Source organism: Ranitomeya variabilis, chromosome 1, assembly GCF_051348905.1.
Source record: "Ranitomeya variabilis isolate aRanVar5 chromosome 1, aRanVar5.hap1, whole genome shotgun sequence".
Classification (NCBI taxonomy): domain Eukaryota; kingdom Metazoa; phylum Chordata; class Amphibia; order Anura; family Dendrobatidae; genus Ranitomeya; species Ranitomeya variabilis.
In genome coordinates, this window is record NC_135232.1 from 702067114 (window position 1) to 702087601 (window position 20488).

The 20488-nt window shown below is 42.0% G+C and overlaps 1 long non-coding RNA gene across 1 annotated transcript in view; it reads right to left on the reverse strand.

Annotated features, from left to right (window-relative positions):
* The window catches only part of LOC143817995 (uncharacterized), a 77484-nt gene extending 62758 nt beyond the window's left edge, over window positions 1–14726 (reverse strand). The window contains exon 1 of the long non-coding RNA XR_013224267.1: window positions 14594–14726. This is a non-coding gene — a long non-coding RNA (uncharacterized LOC143817995). The remainder of the gene's footprint in view (window positions 1–14593) is intronic.
* Window positions 14727–20488: the final 5762 nt, after the last annotated feature.

Sequence of the window (20488 nt, forward strand, 5' to 3'; positions counted from 1 at the left end):
TATTTTGAAAAACATTCCTATTTTATATGAGGACGAGATTCTTTCTGAAATTCTATCTTCAGGCTGTCAGGTGATTGCAAAAAAGGCTACCACTTTGTCTGACATTCTCTCACCCAGCCTATTTAAACCTAGTAAAGTCTCCCATACATGGTTACACCATATAGGTTTTTATCACTGTGGTGCTTCTAAATGTCGCACATGTGCCCATTCTGTTGTCACGCATTCTTTTACTGATAGCAGTGATAAACAAGAACATAAAATCCAGCAATTTATTAACTGCAATAGTAAGAATGTGGTTTATATGATAACATGCATGAAATGCAAATTAAGTTACATAGGTTGTACCACTCGCATGTTAAAGACGCGTATCTCTGAACATATCACTGATATTGTTGTGTCCACTAATAATAATCGTTCTGTGTCTCATGCGTCTAAGCATTTTATCACCAGTCATCAAAGAAATACTGCATTCCTTCGGGTTGTCGGCATTGAGAGGCTTGGAGTGACAGCCAGAGGAGGAGACTTGAAGAGACGTCTTATGACGCGTGAAGCTTATTGGATGTTTTACCTTAACACTTGCCATCCCATGGGCTTAAATGCTCGCAAGGAAATCATGTTTCATTACTGAGAGATTCACATTGTCTAGTTGTACTATATATTTCACATATGTATATTATATATTTCTTTGTTTTTTTGTGATGTTTTTTGTGATATTTTTGCGTTTTTATTGTATATAATCACTGCTGCATCAGGTGGTGGAGTGATTTTCTGTGATTTTCACAGCTGCTATTTAAACCTCACTCTGGTGCATGGTGAGCAGCTTTGAAAAAGAACTTATTGTTCGAAACATGTAGCTTGCTGCTATTTCTTCTCCTGTGAACCATGTTTTTGGACTTTGGATTTTATCTTTAATAAATTTTGATATTTTTGGAAGCTGGATTTTCTCCTCTATTTGTTCTATTGCCTCACGTGAAGACTGCACGTCATCCGGGCTTCCCCACAACAAATGCCTAGTAGGTGAGCTGGTTTTGTCTCATTTTTTTTTTCTCTTCTGTTATAGTACAGTTTTGAAACCGTGCACACCAAGAGCCTGTAAAAACAAGTGTTTGCTTTGTTTAATATTTTTGTGCTCTAAGGCATATATTTTCTTTCTTTTTTTTGTTTGTGGGTTTTTTTGGAATATCTTTACAAAATGAATGAAAGTCCAGAAAGAGCTCGTAAAGCCGCTCAGTTGTTCTCAATGGATTTATCCTCCACAATGGATGGGTCTGAGTCAGACCTTTTCAGCACAGACGTTAATAAGCTAGAAAAACTGATGATAAATGAAATGAAAGTGTGGTGGGATTTTACTACTTTGGACAATTATGTGCAAAAAGAAATGATCCCCAGAGGGTTGCGCATTAAGAAAATTCCCACCACCACATATTCACAGCAGTTTGTGCAAGAGTGGAATATGATCCTAAGTAATTGCTCCATTCAGCTAATGCAATTAATCATGAAATATGAGGACACCAAGCTGAAAAATATTCAGTCAGAAATCAACAACATTAAAACTAGCTTGGAAAATAAAGACACTATTAAATATAATGAGGAATTAAAAAATATAAAAATATCTTTATTGAAAACAGAAGATTTAATCATGAGTCGCAAGAAAAATAAATTTCAACGTGACTTAAGAGATTATCAAACAAATCAGGTATATGAATGGGGTAGATGGCAGAAAGCACACAAAAGCCCTCGCCCAATCCTGAAACGTACTAATTCCTCTGATATATCTGAGCGCCGAGTTTCTTTCAGTTCCTCAGACATGGATTCTATGGATAATGGGTCTATTGAAACTGGTGGTGATGAAAACATCAATCAAAATGTGGATAACACCAACACCTACTACCGTAGACCAAGAAGATTTAACTCAAAAAACGCAAGAGGCGCGGGGGCCGCAAACACCGCAGGAAACTTTCGCATGGCTACCCGCAACAGAAAGTAACATCTTTTTCAGGTGATTTTTCTAATATTTTAAATATTTCTAGTTGTGATCTCTCAGTTGAACAATTGCAAGTGTTGTCCTTGGGACTCAAATATGCACCGGATCAACGGTTTGATTTATTTCATACATTGATAGACATCAACAGATTTATTCGTAATTTGACAGTCAAAAGACATTTTTTCAAACAGGAATCTACCTCCATTGTGGATACCTCTGCTGTCAGGAATGAATTTTGTGACCTTACGTTTAATGAACAATGTCTTTTGAGAAATCTGAATGACTTGAATGGGTCTAATGTATCTTTAAACCGAGATGTAAATCAAGCTGATCAATTTGTAACAAAAAATCCATCATTTTATCCTATTCAATCACGTGTTGACTGCATGGACAGATTTCAAGCTGTCATTGAACGAGATCTGAGATCTTTAGACACACATGTCCAGCACAGAACACATAAAGGTAATTTAAATTGGAAGCAGCGCAGAGCTCTCCAGGAAATTAAAAAGATGGACCAGATCACTATAAAAAAGGCAGACAAAGGTGGCCTGATTGTTGTCATGGACACATTGATGTATAAAGATCAGATGAACAATCTCTTGAATGACACCACAACGTACAGAAAACTGCCTTCAGATCCCACATCGGTTTACAAAAAAGAACTGTTCAGCTTGATAGATGAAGGCGCAGCTTTGGGTGTTCTAACCAGAACACATGTTGAGTATCTCAAGGTTGATTGCCCCACTATACCTACAATGTATGGCTTACCCAAAGTACACAAAGGTACTACACCTCCACCAATGCGCCCTATATTATCAGGGATGGGTTCTCTAACAGAACGTCTAAGCCAATGGGTTGACTCTCTTCTACAGCCATTGGTTGTGAGAGTTCCAGGTTTTTTGAGAGACTCAAGAGATGTTCTACATCAGCTCTCTAATATTGCATGGTGTGATGGTTTTCAATGGATAAGTTGTGATGTCATTTCATTGTATACCTGTATTCCACAAAACATTGTCATTCAAGCACTAGAATTTCATCTGCATAAGTACAGTAACTACACTATTGATTTGTGCAATTATGTTATACAGGTTATCTTTTTCTTAATGACTCATAATTATTTCTCCTTTGATCAGCAGTTCTTTCTCCAATGCAAAGGAGTTTCTATGGGAGGTAAACACTCACCATCTGTTGCTAACTTGGTAATGTCATATTGGGAGGAATTGTTTTTTTATTCGGATTGCAACCCATTTGCGATGGACATTTTCTGGTATGGTAGATACATCGACGATTTACTCCTTATCTGGAGTGGCGATGTGTCTGCCATACCAGAGTTTCTTGTCCATCTCAATTCTAATGACTTCAATCTTCGCTTCACATGCAGTCATAATCCGCACATGATCTCTTTTTTGGACTTGACACTGTGCAGTACTGTGGGCCATGTTATTACCACCTCCACATTTCATAAACCCCTCTCTGGCAATAGCATTTTACATGCGTCCAGCAGCCATCCTGGACATACAATAAAGTCCATACCAGTGGGCGAGCTTACCAGAATAACCAGGAATTGTAATGATGCCAGTATTTTAAAGCAAGAGACCGATCTGTGTTGTAAAAAATTAGAAAAAAGAGGCTATTCTAAGTGGGCTCTTGATAGAGCTAAAAATATAGTACAACAAAAAAAACGCAGCGATATGCTGGTATCAAAAAATAAGGAGAAAAAAGTGTATCAAAATCAAAAAACCTTTTGCTCTATCAAATATAGTCCTCAATACAACGATATTAAATCTCTTATTTTGAAAAACATTCCTATTTTATATGAGGACGAGATTCTTTCTGAAATTCTATCTTCAGGCTGTCAGGTGATTGCAAAAAAGGCTACCACTTTGTCTGACATTCTCTCACCCAGCCTATTTAAACCTAGTAAAGTCTCCCATACATGGTTACACCATATAGGTTTTTATCACTGTGGTGCTTCTAAATGTCGCACATGTGCCCATTCTGTTGTCACGCATTCTTTTACTGATAGCAGTGATAAACAAGAACATAAAATCCAGCAATTTATTAACTGCAATAGTAAGAATGTGGTTTATATGATAACATGCATGAAATGCAAATTAAGTTACATAGGTTGTACCACTCGCATGTTAAAGACGCGTATCTCTGAACATATCACTGATATTGTTGTGTCCACTAATAATAATCGTTCTGTGTCTCATGCGTCTAAGCATTTTATCACCAGTCATCAAAGAAATACTGCATTCCTTCGGGTTGTCGGCATTGAGAGGCTTGGAGTGACAGCCAGAGGAGGAGACTTGAAGAGACGTCTTATGACGCGTGAAGCTTATTGGATGTTTTACCTTAACACTTGCCATCCCATGGGCTTAAATGCTCGCAAGGAAATCATGTTTCATTACTGAGAGATTCACATTGTCTAGTTGTACTATATATTTCACATATGTATATTATATATTTCTTTGTTTTTTTGTGATGTTTTTTGTGATATTTTTGCGTTTTTATTGTATATAATCACTGCTGCATCAGGTGGTGGAGTGATTTTCTGTGATTTTCACAGCTGCTATTTAAACCTCACTCTGGTGCATGGTGAGCAGCTTTGAAAAAGAACTTATTGTTCGAAACATGTAGCTTGCTGCTATTTCTTCTCCTGTGAACCATGTTTTTGGACTTTGGATTTTATCTTTAATAAATTTTGATATTTTTGGAAGCTGGATTTTCTCCTCTATTTGTTCTATTGCCTCACGTGAAGACTGCACGTCATCCGGGCTTCCCCACAACAAATGCCTAGTAGGTGAGCTGGTTTTGTCTCATTTTTTTTTTCTCTTCTGTTATAGTACAGTTTTGAAACCGTGCACACCAAGAGCCTGTAAAAACAAGTGTTTGCTTTGTTTAATATTTTTGTGCTCTAAGGCATATATTTTCTTTCTTTTTTTTGTTTGTGGGTTTTTTTGGAATATCTTTACAAAATGAATGAAAGTCCAGAAAGAGCTCGTAAAGCCGCTCAGTTGTTCTCAATGGATTTATCCTCCACAATGGATGGGTCTGAGTCAGACCTTTTCAGCACAGACGTTAATAAGCTAGAAAAACTGATGATAAATGAAATGAAAGTGTGGTGGGATTTTACTACTTTGGACAATTATGTGCAAAAAGAAATGATCCCCAGAGGGTTGCGCATTAAGAAAATTCCCACCACCACATATTCACAGCAGTTTGTGCAAGAGTGGAATATGATCCTAAGTAATTGCTCCATTCAGCTAATGCAATTAATCATGAAATATGAGGACACCAAGCTGAAAAATATTCAGTCAGAAATCAACAACATTAAAACTAGCTTGGAAAATAAAGACACTATTAAATATAATGAGGAATTAAAAAATATAAAAATATCTTTATTGAAAACAGAAGATTTAATCATGAGTCGCAAGAAAAATAAATTTCAACGTGACTTAAGAGATTATCAAACAAATCAGGTATATGAATGGGGTAGATGGCAGAAAGCACACAAAAGCCCTCGCCCAATCCTGAAACGTACTAATTCCTCTGATATATCTGAGCGCCGAGTTTCTTTCAGTTCCTCAGACATGGATTCTATGGTTAATGGGTCTATTGAAACTGGTGGTGATGAAAACATCAATCAAAATGTGGATAACACCAACACCTACTACCGTAGACCAAGAAGATTTAACTCAAAAAACGCAAGAGGCGCGGGGGCCGCAAACACCGCAGGAAACTTTCGCATGGCTACCCGCAACAGAAAGTAACATCTTTTTCAGGTGATTTTTCTAATATTTTAAATATTTCTAGTTGTGATCTCTCAGTTGAACAATTGCAAGTGTTGTCCTTGGGACTCAAATATGCACCGGATCAACGGTTTGATTTATTTCATACATTGATAGACATCAACAGATTTATTCGTAATTTGACAGTCAAAAGACATTTTTTCAAACAGGAATCTACCTCCATTGTGGATACCTCTGCTGTCAGGAATGAATTTTGTGACCTTACGTTTAATGAACAATGTCTTTTGAGAAATCTGAATGACTTGAATGGGTCTAATGTATCTTTAAACCGAGATGTAAATCAAGCTGATCAATTTGTAACAAAAAATCCATCATTTTATCCTATTCAATCACGTGTTGACTGCATGGACAGATTTCAAGCTGTCATTGAACGAGATCTGAGATCTTTAGACACACATGTCCAGCACAGAACACATAAAGGTAATTTAAATTGGAAGCAGCGCAGAGCTCTCCAGGAAATTAAAAAGATGGACCAGATCACTATAAAAAAGGCAGACAAAGGTGGCCTGATTGTTGTCATGGACACATTGATGTATAAAGATCAGATGAACAATCTCTTGAATGACACCACAACGTACAGAAAACTGCCTTCAGATCCCACATCGGTTTACAAAAAAGAACTGTTCAGCTTGATAGATGAAGGCGCAGCTTTGGGTGTTCTAACCAGAACACATGTTGAGTATCTCAAGGTTGATTGCCCCACTATACCTACAATGTATGGCTTACCCAAAGTACACAAAGGTACTACACCTCCACCAATGCGCCCTATATTATCAGGGATGGGTTCTCTAACAGAACGTCTAAGCCAATGGGTTGACTCTCTTCTACAGCCATTGGTTGTGAGAGTTCCAGGTTTTTTGAGAGACTCAAGAGATGTTCTACATCAGCTCTCTAATATTGCATGGTGTGATGGTTTTCAATGGATAAGTTGTGATGTCATTTCATTGTATACCTGTATTCCACAAAACATTGTCATTCAAGCACTAGAATTTCATCTGCATAAGTACAGTAACTACACTATTGATTTGTGCAATTATGTTATACAGGTTATCTTTTTCTTAATGACTCATAATTATTTCTCCTTTGATCAGCAGTTCTTTCTCCAATGCAAAGGAGTTTCTATGGGAGGTAAACACTCACCATCTGTTGCTAACTTGGTAATGTCATATTGGGAGGAATTGTTTTTTTATTCGGATTGCAACCCATTTGCGATGGACATTTTCTGGTATGGTAGATACATCGACGATTTACTCCTTATCTGGAGTGGCGATGTGTCTGCCATACCAGAGTTTCTTGTCCATCTCAATTCTAATGACTTCAATCTTCGCTTCACATGCAGTCATAATCCGCACATGATCTCTTTTTTGGACTTGACACTGTGCAGTACTGTGGGCCATGTTATTACCACCTCCACATTTCATAAACCCCTCTCTGGCAATAGCATTTTACATGCGTCCAGCAGCCATCCTGGACATACAATAAAGTCCATACCAGTGGGCGAGCTTACCAGAATAACCAGGAATTGTAATGATGCCAGTATTTTAAAGCAAGAGACCGATCTGTGTTGTAAAAAATTAGAAAAAAGAGGCTATTCTAAGTGGGCTCTTGATAGAGCTAAAAATATAGTACAACAAAAAAAACGCAGCGATATGCTGGTATCAAAAAATAAGGAGAAAAAAGTGTATCAAAATCAAAAAACCTTTTGCTCTATCAAATATAGTCCTCAATACAACGATATTAAATCTCTTATTTTGAAAAACATTCCTATTTTATATGAGGACGAGATTCTTTCTGAAATTCTATCTTCAGGCTGTCAGGTGATTGCAAAAAAGGCTACCACTTTGTCTGACATTCTCTCACCCAGCCTATTTAAACCTAGTAAAGTCTCCCATACATGGTTACACCATATAGGTTTTTATCACTGTGGTGCTTCTAAATGTCGCACATGTGCCCATTCTGTTGTCACGCATTCTTTTACTGATAGCAGTGATAAACAAGAACATAAAATCCAGCAATTTATTAACTGCAATAGTAAGAATGTGGTTTATATGATAACATGCATGAAATGCAAATTAAGTTACATAGGTTGTACCACTCGCATGTTAAAGACGCGTATCTCTGAACATATCACTGATATTGTTGTGTCCACTAATAATAATCGTTCTGTGTCTCATGCGTCTAAGCATTTTATCACCAGTCATCAAAGAAATACTGCATTCCTTCGGGTTGTCGGCATTGAGAGGCTTGGAGTGACAGCCAGAGGAGGAGACTTGAAGAGACGTCTTATGACGCGTGAAGCTTATTGGATGTTTTACCTTAACACTTGCCATCCCATGGGCTTAAATGCTCGCAAGGAAATCATGTTTCATTACTGAGAGATTCACATTGTCTAGTTGTACTATATATTTCACATATGTATATTATATATTTCTTTGTTTTTTTGTGATGTTTTTTGTGATATTTTTGCGTTTTTATTGTATATAATCACTGCTGCATCAGGTGGTGGAGTGATTTTCTGTGATTTTCACAGCTGCTATTTAAACCTCACTCTGGTGCATGGTGAGCAGCTTTGAAAAAGAACTTATTGTTCGAAACATGTAGCTTGCTGCTATTTCTTCTCCTGTGAACCATGTTTTTGGACTTTGGATTTTATCTTTAATAAATTTTGATATTTTTGGAAGCTGGATTTTCTCCTCTATTTGTTCTAACTCCACAGTGTGTTGGTGGTTGGCTAACACTCAATCTTTCTTCCTCCATCTCCTCCTGACCACCACGGACAACGTAGAGGGAATCATTATAGTCTTCATCTCCGAACTTTCGCATCCTTCACCTCTTCCTTCTCATCCTTATCATAGTTCTTCTCCATTTGTTCCTCATATGGCAACCACCTATAAGACGACAGACCTGAACTTATAGATATTGTTAACCCTAAAGGAATCCTGTTCTGCTTCCTCCTATTCCCCGGGGACCACCACCTCCTCCTCACCCAGACTATTTAAAGTGTACTCCAGCATGTAGATGACAGTAATAGAGATGCTGATGACAGCATCATCACTGCTAAACATCATTATTAAGAAAAAGTGCAGAAGGGTGCAGAGGTCATTAATATGTGTCCACTACGCAAGTGTGAATTGCACCACGTCCATACTGTGTTGTGAGCACAAAATGACAGTGGTTTCTGCAGCAGCACATCCAGGCTAGGACAGTGGCGGAGGAATTGCTGAACCATCAGGTTGAGGATGTGAACCATGCAAGGCACGTGTGTAAGGTTGGCCCTGCGTAGGGCCACCATCAGGTTTGCACCGTTATCTCACATGGCTCTCCCTGGCTCCAGGTTGAGTGTAGACAGCCATTGCTCAAACACGGCATGGACAGCTGTCCACAATTCTTGATCAGTATGACTGTGATCTCCAAGGCATACTAATGTTGACACTGCCTGATTGCCATGAGCCCTGGCTGTGTATTACGGAGATGGGGGGATTCTCTCTACAGTGTTGGAACGTGTGTTTAATTAAGGCAGACGTTGAGGGCGCAGGTGGAGACCCTAGATGACGTGGAGGAGGCAGAAGCACTGGAGGAACTGATACATACAGAGGTTTGTTCTGCAAGCCCTAGGGATTCCCAGAATTGGTGTCCAGTGACACCTTGGTGTCTATTGCTTTATTTCTCCATCCCCTGGTATGTACTAGTTTAGTTCTCCAACCCAAGCTGTTTAGTAGCTTAGTTCTCCAACCCCTGTTGTCTAGTAGTTTAGTTCTCCATATTTTTGTGTGTATTTCTTTCTTTCTGCAATCATAACTGTTAAGTAGTTTAGTTATCCAACCCCTGTTGTCTAGTAGATCCAAAAAAAACAAAAACGGAAGTCAAAGTCATATTAATCTTATAAACAAATAAGCTATGAGAACACCGCCAACACATTAACGGCCCAATCAGCCAACAACTATAAAAAGTCTTGCATCTGACACATTAACATACATTCCCCCGGACGAAGCTAACGCGAAACGCGTGTTGGGGCTCAGGACCGCACATTCAGGTTATGTAACGCAGTTATATTATGTATTTATCTCTTGCCTAATACCTATTTATGTAGTATATGTGTATGGGGCCAATAAGTATACTGGCTAATAAGAGGGTTCCCTTATAGGCAGTTGTGCTCTTGCTGTGGAGGTCATGTGGTGGCAATAGTTGGATATAATGCACTATGCACTTTATACTGTGTGTACAACCGCAACACCTCCATAGGAATGTTCACTGCTGTTTAATTTGGGGATAGTTCCATATGTGTGAGTAAGTTATACTATCTAAAATATCAGCAACACAAAAGGGGATAAATATCATTAAAATAGGCGTTCCATGCACCTATATACACTTTAACATATACATATTCATGTGCGGTTTATTTGTATATGTTATCTCCATTGTTAGAAATTCAGTTTTTAACCTTCAGATTCTCTGTTTTTAAATATTTAATAAAGCTTATTTGTTTATAAGATTAATATGACTTTGACTTCCGTTTTTGGTTTTTTTGGATCTTGTTGACTTTATGGAAGTGTCATATATATAGGCCAGCAGCTCTATATATGAAAACCCTGTTGTCTAGTAGTTTAGGTATCCATCTTACGGTGTGCAGCGGTTTAGTTCTACAACCCTATCAATTTAGTAGCTTAGTTCTCCCACCCGTGTTTGTATAGTAGTTTATCCCATGTATAACCCTCTGTTCGATCACTGCGAACTCCACGATAGCCCTACACTCCTCGCTGCCAACAACAATCTTGTTTTTTACCAAATAAATACAGGCCAATTGGATGCCATTCTGCTTTTGAGGTTCACAGCATCACGGTGTTCCATACCCTCTCCCTCAGAGTAGCAGTCATATATCGCCCCCCAGGCTCACCAACCCACTTCCCTGACCACTTTAATGCGTTGCTGTCACACTTCATGTCCTCAGAATTGACAATTCTTATCCTAGGAGACTTCAACAGCCCCACCTCCCCAACTGCATCCAAACTTCTATCTCTAGCCACTTCTCAAGGCCTCTTACAACTTTCAACCTCTGAGACACACAAAAGACGATAACACCCCTGATCTGGTCTTTGTCCGGCTCAGTTCAATTTCCTACCTATATAACTCACCTCTTACCCTTTGTCCACCATGAAATTAGGAATAGAACCACAACTTAGACATTTTTAGGTGCTCCCTAAAAGCACATCTGTTTAGGGAGGCCTATCACGTTCTCTAATCAAAGTCCTTTTTAAATATATAAATATATATATACTAGATGGTGGCCCGATTCTAACGCATCAGGTATTCCAGAATATGTATGTCCACGTAGTATATTGCACAGCCCACGTAGTATATTGCTCAGACACGTAGTATATTGCCCAGTGACGTAGTATACAGCACAGAGCCACATAGTATATTGCCCAGTTACGTAGTATATTGGCCAGTTACTTAGTATATTGCCCAGTGACGTAGTATATTGCCCAGTGACGTAGTATACAGCACAGAGCCACGTAGTATATTGCACAGCCCACGTAGTATATTGCCCAGCCACGTAGTATATTGCCCAGTGACGTAGTATATTGGCCAGTTACGTAGTATATTGCCCAGTGACGTAGTATATTGCCCAGTGACGTAGTATACAACACAGAGCCACGTAGTATATTGCCCAGCTACGTAGTATATTGCCCAGCCATGTATGACACAGGTTAAAAAAATAAAAAATAAACATATACTCACCTTCCGCAGGCGCGTTGTAGCTCTGTCGCCTGTGTGGGGTGCAGGCGGCAGCTTCCGGTCCCAGGGTGTGATGACGTCACGGTGACGTGACGACGTCGCGGTCACATGACCGTGACATCACGGCAGGTCCTTGTCGCGCAGGACCTGTGATGATGTCACGGTCACATGACCGTGTTGCGGTCACATGACCGTGATGTCACGGCAGGTCCTTTCCGCGCAGGCGCGCAGGACTTGTGATGACGCATTCCTTTCATTAACTGCTCAAACAGATCTGAGTAGTGAGGTCTCGGTAGCATAACTTTTCCTTTTTGGCAGCATTGAGTAAACTGATTGTCAGATGGTTTTTCATCAATGAAATTCAGAGAGTCGCATTTAGAGCAAACTGCATTCATATTCCCACAGTAGTGTTCATGAATTGAACTTTCATGTTACGTAATGTGCAAGTTGTTGAATATTGTCCTGGTCGTGCCTTAGTTGGTAGAGCATTTGTTTTTTATGAATTTGGCGATCATGTTGTTCCTGTCGTACAACAGTTTGTTGTGGTGTCTCCGGTTGGCGACGGTATCTGTGAGATTCCGCATCCTGGGCTTGTCTAGCAGCAGTTTGTTGTGGTGTCTCCTGTTGGCGATGTTGTCTGTGAGATTCCACATCCTGGGCTTGTCTGGGGGCAGTTTGTTGTGGTGTCTCCTGTTCCCGATGTTGTCGTTTTCTTGCTGCTGCTGCTTTTCTGTCATCCTCATTGGCGTATTTTCATTTATGACCCATTTTAAGATAGAAACACAGTGAGATGCCGCCCATACAGGGAGACGCAGGCACACACCCTACACAATGGTGGCACTTGACAGCAGTGGAGGACAATGATGATTCCAGAATTCGCGGCAGACTGTGCCCTTCTCTGGCCTCGACCAATCAGCAAGGCGGGATTTCCGAGACAGACAGACAATTAGACCCTTAGACAACACAATGGCGGCACTTGACAGAAGTGGAGGACAATGCCCATCGCTGATTGGTCGAGGCCTGGCGGCCTCGACCAATCAGAGACGCGGGATTTCCAGGACAGACAGAAAAACCCTTAGACAATTATATATATAGATATATATATATAACCTATTCTCTACTTCTCTGAACATAAATCACCATCAAACTCAACTGTACCCAAAAAGTTCATGCAGCCTTTATCCAGACACCATTTCCTCAAGATGGTTGTACCATCATTCTATAAAAGCAACTTTTATTTTTTCAACCCTACCTCATTGTAGATTGTAAGCTTTGAGGGGGAGGGTCATTACTATTTTTGCTTTAATTGTTTGATTATCTTAAGCTTGGTAACATTTGACTAGTTTATATGAACTACTGACTTGTAAAGCAATGCGGAATAAGTTCGCAATATATAAATAAAGATTATTATTATTAGTAGATTGAAGATGGTGAAGTTCAAGCTATTAGCTTTGCCATGTGTAGGAGGAAAGAATCTTTTACGTGAGCACAACTGCACAAATGAGGGCTCGATGCGGTGCTGACACAGGGTGGAGTAGGGTGAACACAACAAGCTGGTGGACTGTGAGAGAGGTGCAGGCAGAGATGTTAGGGTGGATTGAGAAAGATGGAGTGTGCTTGGTATGTAAGATCAGTCACAACAGTAGGCAAGTCCACATCATTCTCAACTGACAGGCTCTCAGTCAACTCAACTGTTGAGGGTAGACAAGTGGAGGTTATACGGCACTGGCCACGGTGAGTGGAGGAAGAATCAGAAGATGCCGTTCATGAGGGGCATTTTAGCACAGTGACATTCACAGATTAACGCATGTTTATCGTGCATATGCCATTTCATGCATGTAGTACTGGAATTTTTTTTTTTACTCTACTATGTTGTTTTTGAAAAGTTGACAGATAACGTGATTTTTTAGATTTTTCCTATCTGAAAAAGACCTAAGCTAGGCAACTGCAGAACCATGACTGCTGCTGTCTACTGCCAGAGTTGGGGCTCAGCATGCATTGGTTGTTGTGGTTGCATAACTCTGTGTCTACTTAACCTCCTCAACTTCCTCCTCCTTCTCCTCTGCTGAGTTACTCAGCTTCATGACTCTGGGTTTACACTATGTGTAACCTACTACCTCATCATCATCCTCTCTGTTCTCCTACTTCTCACCCTGAGAGTCATCCTCCTCCTCTTCCAGCTCTGACAGCACAGTATAGTCTGCGGGCACCTCAATATCTGAGTCTCATCATGAATGGATCACCTTCACCGAATGGGGTTAACATCTGTTGACGACAGTTTGGATTATGCTTGGACCCAACTTCATCCAGCCATGGATCAAATTGAGAAAAAAAATGTGGCCATCGGTGCAGAGGATTGGCATTAAGTTAGGTCCTGGAAATGAGAAACGCCTTAACGTGGCTTCCAGTTACACATGAATTGGCCAATTTATGCGCTAAGCATTCTCAATTTTTCATATTTCTAGAGCAGTAATGCAATTCAATTTTCATATTTCATATTTGCATCCTATGGGCTACAGAGCGCTGCCTTTTTTGTTTGAGTGTATATGAGTTAGTGACTCTAAGTAAGCACCTGTTCACACTTAGTTTATGTTTTGATGTGACGGTCAGTATTTTGACATTTGTTTTCATTAGCCTTCTGACTGAGCACTCCGCCTCTTAGCCTCAGGTGTTTTTAATCATAGCAGGACCACTACCCCTCCTCAGAAATATAGATTTTAGTCTAAGAGAAGATTCGTATTAAGTTCCCATACAGATGAAGACTTTATTCTAAGAGAGGATTGGCATTAAGTTAGGTCCTAGAAATGAGAAACACCTTAACGTGGCTTCCAGGTACACATGAATTGGCCAATTTATGAGCTATGCATTCTCAATTTTTCATATTTCTAGAGCAGTAATGCAATTCAATTTTCATATTTCATATTTGCATGCTATGGTGCTACAGAGTGCTTCCTTTTTTGTTTGAGCTACTTTGTTAGTTTGCCTTGCATGCTTGCTAGTTGTTGGCTTCCCCAGGTCTGCCCATCTGCTTGTCTACCCAGTACCCATCTGCTCTTACCTGTATTTGCCCTTCTGCTTGTACCTGTCTGTGCTCTTCTGTCCATCAGCCGGTTCAGATCGCACCTGCCAGTGCCCATCTGCTTAGACGCAACACAATACCCCTTTGAAGCCAGGTACAGGATGGCCACCTGAAAACAATGTTCCCATTATTAAGAAGTTGGTACTCCCATACTGTTTTCCTATGCAGTGAATGCAACACCTGCCCCAAATTTGAATACCCCCCACTAATCCTTTGAGGAGACATACAGGTGGGCCATCTGAAAGCATTGATCCCATTATTAGTAATTTGATACTCCCATACTGTTTGCCTATGCATTAAATGCAAGGCCTGCCCATTACCAAAGTTACACGCACCCCAATAATCCTTTGAACAGAACAGACGTACTGGATGGCCACCTGACAACATTGTTCCCATTATTATGAAGTTGGTATTCCCATACTGTTTGCTTATGCATTGCATGCAAGGCCTGCCCTGCATCAAATTTAGATGCAGCCCAATACCTCTTTGAAGCCACGTACAGGATGGCCACCTGAAAGCAACGTTCTCATTATTAGGAAGTTGGTACTCCCATAGTGTTTGCCTATGCAGTGAATGCAACACCTGCCCCAAATTTGGATGCCCCCCAATAACCCTTTGATGAGACGTACAGGAGGGCCACCTGAAAGCATTGTTCAATTAGGAAGTTGGTACTCCCATACTGTTTGCTTATGCATTGCATGCAAGGCCTGCCCTGCATCCAATTTAGACGCACCCCAATGCCCCTTTGAAGCAACATACAGGATGGCCACATGAAACCAAAGTTCCCATTATTAGGAATTTGGTATTCCCATACTATTTGCCTATGTAGTGAATTGCAGTGTATAGCCTGAAGAACCTGCATGGGAGAATTGCAGTGTTGAGGATTAAGACCCGGCAGTGGAGAATGTCATTGTTGAGGTTGAAAAACCTGCAGTGGAGAATTTCAGTGTTGAGGCTAAAGAAACTGCAGTAGAAAACTGTAGTGTTGATGATGAAGACTCAGCAGTGGAGCATTGCAGTGTTGAGGCTGAACACCCGGCAGTGGAGCATTGCAGTGTTGAGCCCGAAGAACTTGCATTGGAGAATATCACTGTTGAGGCTGAAGACCTGGCATTGGAGCAATGCAGTGTTGAGGCTGAACACCCGGCAGTGGAGCATTGCAATGTTGAGGCTGAAGAACTTGCATTGGAGAATGTCAGTGTTGAGGCTGAAGACCCGGCAGTGGAGAATTGCATTGTTGAAGCTGACCAACCACTACAGTTCCCATTATTAGGAACTGGTTCTCCCATACTGTTTGCCTATGCAGTGAATGCAAGGCCTGCCCCAAATTTGGATGCACCCCAACACCTTTGGAAGAGACGTGGAGGAGGGCCTCATAAAAATCTGTTCCCATTACAAAGGAGCGGGTGTCCTATACTTGTAATGCCCATGCAGTAAGTGTATGGGCTGACAAACATTTCCTGCTGGGGGGTATACATCAACATACTGTCTAAAAATTTTGTTTACGGGCATCATAAACACCCTTTAAAACAATAATGTTGGTGTTGCATCATGGACCACAGTCACCTTGGTGATATAGTGGTGGTGGATGAAGAGTCGTGGAGAAGGCCTCCTAAAAATCTGTTCCCATTACAAAGGAGCGGGTCACCTATACTTGTAATGCCCATGCAGTCAGTGTATGGGCTGACAAAAATTTCTCCCTGGGGGGGTATACATCAGCATACTGTCTAAAAATGTTGTTACAGGCATCATAAACATCCTTTCAAACAATAATGTTGGTATTGTATCAAAAGACCACGGTCACTCTGGTGATATAGTGGTGGTGGATGAAGACACGTGGAGGAGGGCCTCCTAAAATTCTGTTCCCATTACAAAGGAGCGGGTCTGCTATACTTGTAATGCCCATGCAGTAAGTGTATGGGCTGACAAAAATTTCCCCCTCGGGGGTATACATCAACATACCGTCTAAAAATTTTGTTTATGGGCATCATAAACACCCTTTAAAACAATAATGTTGGTGCTGCATCACGGACCACGGTCACCCTGGTGATATAGTGGTGGTGGATGATGAGGAGAAGTAAGAGGACAACAGCAAATAGGCCAATTCATGAAGCGTATATGCATGTGTGTGTGGGTGTGAAGAGGTGCATGGGAATAGACCTCCCAAAAAGACACTGGATTTGAGTTTATGGTACGCTGCTATCATTCGGTGGTGTTGAGAAGTCTAGCTCAATCCAGCCCTTGCTCAATTTTATAAGAGTCAGCTTGTTAGCATTTTCAGTTGACAGTCGGATATCCTTATCAGTTAAAATTCCACCAGCGGCACTAAATACCCACTCTGACAAAATGTTAGTGGTAGGGCAGACCAGGATCTCCAAGGCATAGAGAGTCAGTTCATGCCACGTGTCAAGCTTGGATACCCAATAATTATAAGGCACGGAGGAATCATGGAGGATGTTGGTGCGGTCAGCAAGATACTCCCTCAGCATCTTCTAAAATTTTGCACTCCTTGTGAGAATGCTCCTCCTCTCAGGGCCAGTGCGATGGGAGGGTCTGAGAAAAGTCTCCCAGAACTTTGCCAGTGTTCCCCTGCCTCTGCTGGATTGGAGCTGTGTCTCTCTCACCTGTACTTCTTGGTTTTCCACTGCACTGTGACCTCTGCCGCTAGCGTTTTCAGATGGTAATTTTTTTAATAATTCTGCAGCAAGGGCCCTCTGGTACGGGAACAATTAAGTAGACCTTTCTGCCTCTGGAAAAGAGATAGAAAGTTCTCCTTATAGCGTGGGTCTAGAAGTGTCACCAACCAGTAATGGCTGTCACCCAAAATTTTGAGAACGCAAGGGACACGGAAAAGGCAGCGTAACATAATCTCAGCCATGCGTGCCAGACTGTTAACAGGCAAGACTTCTGTGTCCTCACCAGGAGGATGACTGACCAAGCTCTCCTCCTCCTCTTCCTCCTCCTCCCTGTCCTCAGGCCATCCAAGCTGATCAGACGGTATGACATTTGTGCTTCTAGTACCGTCTATAGAGCATGAAAGTAGCTCCTGTTCTTTCTCCTCACCCTCTTCCTCAATATCATCCAATCCACGTTGGGATGAGATGAGGCTGGGCTGTCTGTAATCACCCTGTATGGTTTCTTGCTCCATTTCATTGTGCGCTGCCTGCAATGAATCCTCTTTGATTGTGAGCAGAGAGCGTTTCAGAACACACAGAAGCAGGATGACTCTAATTATGATGTCATCGTCGCTCACCATCTTGGTGGAGTCCTCAAAGTTTTGGAGGATGGTACATATGTCCGACATTCATGTCCACTTCTGAGGTCTTATGTACGGGGTCTGAACTGAATATCGACAGCCTTGTTGATGCTGGTAGTCAACAACTGCCCTCTTCTACTCACAAATCCTTTCCAACATCTGCAGTTTAGAGTTCCAATGCATGGGGACATCACACCTCAGTCGGTTTGTTGGAAGCTGCAAACACTGCTGAAACATGGCAAGGGTGGTGGAAGCCATAGCTGACCTTCTAAAATGGACACACAGGTGGCGTACTTTCACAAGCAGATCTGGCAGCTCCGGGTAGCTTTTGGGAAACCGTTGAACAATGTGGTTAAGCACATGGGCCAGGTATGGTACATGTGTGAGCTCGCCTCGCAGCCGCCACCAGATTCTGGCCAGTGACACACATGACCATGCCTGGCTGTAGGTACAGCGGTGTGAGTAACAGATCTGCCTGCTCTTTCAGAGCTGTCCACAACTCTTCAGCATTGTGCGGTTTGTCACCTAAGCATATTAGCTTCAGTACAGCCTGTTGCCACTTGGCTGAGGCAGTGCTTCCAGCTTGTGACTGATGTGGTCATTTTGGAGATAAAGGCTAAAGAGGAGGAGGAGGTGCAGGAGCTGTAGACTGTGGGGGCAACCCTGATTGACGTAGGGCCCGCAATCCTCAGTGTCAGGAGGACGTGTTTCATTGCAAGGTCCGACTGGGTCCTGGCTTCAAATATGTGAACCCAGTGTGCCATCAGCAAGATGTACCGTTTTTGCCCACAAGCACTTAACCACGTCCCTTGTTAGGTGGACTTTCCCAGTAACTGCATTTTTTAGGTCATAGCTAATGTTGTGGGAGAAATAGTGGCAGCTGGAGACCGAGTACCAAGGGACGGCCGCCGCCATCAGGTTGCGGAAATTTTCTGTCTCCATGAGCCTAAATGGCAACATTTCAAGTGCAAGCAGATGAGAAATGTGTGAATTTAGTATTGTGGCCTGTGGGGCATTGGCTGCATATTTCTGCTTGCATTCCATTGACTGGGGTATGGACAACTGAAGGCTGCGCTGGGACAAGGATGTGGATGTGCTTGATGATGCTGCTAGTTGAGTGTGTGCAATGACAGGTGCAGTGCAGGAGGCATCTTTGCGTGCACCACGGACAGGGGATTGGCTTTCACGCACAACAGCAGAAGAAGCAGTGGTGTCACCAGCAGACACTGTTCGTGGACCCTGGGGTTTGGCCCACAAAGTTGGGTGCTTTGCTGCCATGTGTCTGATCATGCTGGTGGTGGTCAGGCTGGTAATTTCGTTACCCCTGCTGATGCTGGCATGGCAGGTGGTGCAAATGGCCTTTTTGGGGTTATCGGCAGAGTCTTTAAAAAAACAACCAGACTCGGGAAGACCTTACAGTTGGACTGGCAACTTCCATTGTGTTGGTGTTACGTTGAACGATTGCCCACCTTCTGTCTACAGCCACCACACTGCTTCTTCCTTCTTGTTGGGGTGCTACGCCTCCATCCCCCTGTGTGCTGCTGTCCTCGCTCTGCATGTCCTCCTGCCAGCTTGGGTCAGTTACTATATCATCCACCACCTCGTCTTCCACTTCCGCACCCTGGTCCTCTTCCAGACTTTCTGGCAATTGTGCCTCATCATCGTCCACCTCTTATGACACGTTAACAACGTCGCCTTCGTGTGTCCGTGGCTGCTCAAATATTTGGGCATTGCTACATGCCATCTCCTCTTGCCCCGCTTCAAGTGGACTGGCCTAGAATCCCGAATCTATAAATGGAAAAGTGAACAGCTCTTCGGAGTGTCCAAGTGTGCGATCAGTTGTATCCGGGCACTCGGCATGGTGGGAGGAAGGAGGATCAGGGTGAGGAATATGCAGCCCAGAAGCACGGCTACTTAGACTTGACCGTGTGGAAGGCAGGGTGGTGGTGGTGGTGGTGGTGGCAAACTGACTGGTAGCATTATCCACTATCCAACTAATAACCTTCTGACACTGCTCTGGTTCAATAATGGTGTGCTGCTGCAGTCCCCTAGTAATTGGGACAGGAAGGTCTGGCGAGAAGATGTTTGTGTTTGTTGTTGCACAATTTCAGCTTGCTCATGGCCTCGGCCTCTGCATGCACCATCACCATCACGTCCACTTCCTTGTCTCTTGCCACGTGCCTTGCCCATTTAAAATGGAGGACAAATTTTGCATGGTCACTACAAATGGCTGAGTTTAAAATAGCAGGCCTGTGAGAGGTAAGAATTTTTTTTCAGCAAACTGGTGTCAATAACTTGTATAAGACACTCCAACAAAATTTTACAGTAGCCCAGAAATGGCAGAATTTTCTGCACACTCAGATGTGAAGCCTGTGACGGCCAAACCCCTGTTTAAAATACCTGGCCTGTAGGTAACTTTTTTTCAGCAAACTGGTGTCAATTACTTGTATGTGGCACTCCAACAAAATTTTACAGTAGCCCAGAAATGGCAGAATTTTCTGTGCACTGAGATGTGAAGATGGCTGGACCATCATTGTAAATACATCATTGTAAATACACACCTGTACTTTGTATCTCCCCCCACCTTATTGTAGATTATAAGCTCTCACAAGCAGGGT